The sequence below is a fragment of the Podarcis melisellensis genome, assembly GCF_964234715.1.
Source record: "Podarcis melisellensis genome assembly, chromosome: 18".
NCBI classification, from domain to species: domain Eukaryota; kingdom Metazoa; phylum Chordata; class Lepidosauria; order Squamata; family Lacertidae; genus Podarcis; species Podarcis melisellensis.
The window spans coordinates 5,720,506-5,722,406 of record NC_138536.1 but is presented as its reverse complement, the minus strand read 5'-3'; positions in this window follow the sequence as shown (position 1 = coordinate 5,722,406).

Below are 1,901 nucleotides of genomic sequence, written 5' to 3'. Positions count from 1 at the left end.
CAGCTTGCTTGTCCCAGTGTCTTTGTATGGTGGGGGTGGGGGGGTCAGAACGAGCAGCTTGACCAGCTGTCCTGCCATGGGGCTCCCTCCACATACAGGCAGTGGTCTAAACCACTGAGCTTCTTGGGCTTGCCGATCCGAAGGTCGGCGGTTCGAATCCCCGCGACGGGGTGAGCTCCCCTTGCTCTGTCCCAGTGAACCTAGCAGTTTGAAAGCACACCGGTGCAAGTAGATAAATAGGTACCGTTCTGGCGGGAAGGTAAACAGCATTTCCGTGGGCTCTGGTTTCCGTCACGGTGTCCCGTTGCGCCAGAAGCGGTTTAGTCCTGCTGGCCACATGACCCGGAAAAATGTCTGCGGACAAACGCCGGCTCCCTCGGCCTAAAAGCGAGACGGGCACCGCAACCCCATAGTCGCCTTTGACTGGACTTAACCATCCAGGGGTCCTTTACCTTTTTTTACAGCCAGGCAGGAAGTACCCAATTCTGGCATGGCGTTTTAGAAGCGGGGTGGGAGTCCTGCCAAGAGGTTTTGAAAGTTTTGAAGCTTTTTCTTTCGGTGGTGGTGTGGGGGTACGTTCATAGAACTGTAGAGTTGGAAAGGACGTACAGTGCAGGAATCTCGAACCCACAGCCCCGGAACTATGAATCTTGTGCTCTACTGACTAGAGCCAGGTGATATATTCTGAGAAATGGTCCGACGCCGGTACAGCATTCAGATCGTGATACCGTTTTCAGACAATTTGAGCCGGCGATACAAAGACGCTTTGCGTTAGAGGAGATTGCCTTTGCAAAAAAAAAAAAAAAGTATAATTTGGCAAAACTGCGTACAATAATTTGCAAAAAATAACAATGGTGGGTTTGATGCAAACGTGTTTTTTTTTAAAAAAAAAATCTCGAACTGATGTGGAAATGTAGAAAACAACTTAAGGTTGGGAAAACTGGAAAACGAAGAGAAACTTAAGTTTTTCAGATTTTCCCACCCCTCTCCTGCACACTCACTTTCTCCTTTCTATCGTTTCTTGGTCTCACTTTCCTCTCCTCCATTGACTCATTTATTGCAATTATATACGGTCACCTGCAGACTGGATTATTGTAACTTGCTCTACGTGGGGCTGCCCTTGAGACTGACCCAGAAACTCCAGCGGGTGCAGAAGGCCACGGTGAGACTCCTTACGGGGTCCTCGCTGCGAGATCACATTCACCCGGTGCTATACCAGCTGCACTGGCTCCTGGTAGAGTACAGGATCAGGTTTAAGGTGCTGGTTTTAAAGCCCTATATGGCCTAGGACCCTCGTACCTACAGGACTGCCTCTCCTGGTATGTCCCACAGAGGACCTTACGGTCTTCAGACAAAAACATCCTGAAGGTCCCAGGCCACAGAGAGGTTAGGCTGGCCTCAACTAAAGCCAGGGCTTTTTCGGCTGTGGCTCCAATCTGGTGGAACACTCTGTCACAAGAGACTAGGGCCCTGCGGGACTTGACATCTTTCCGCAGGGCCTGCAAGACAGAGCCGTTCCACCGGGCCTTTGGCCAGGGCACAGCCTGACTCCCTCCTTCGGCAATCTTCACAGAACTTTAGCCTAATGGTTGCCATCAATTTGATTTGAATTAATTTTATAATGAAATGATTTTAGACTGTTGTATTATTTTATTGTTGTTAGCTGCCCTGAACCTGGCTTCGGCTAGGGAGGGCGGGATATAAATAAAATGTATTATTATATACACCCCACTTTTTCCTCCAAGGACTTGAAGGTAGCAAATGTAGTTCTCCCCCTCCTCATTTAATCCCTAGAACAACGCTGTGAGGTAGGCCAGGCTGAGAGGCCCAGGGTCTGCCATTGAGCTTCACGACCAAGAGGGGATTTTAACTGGTTTCCCAGGTCCTAGCATGACCCTCTA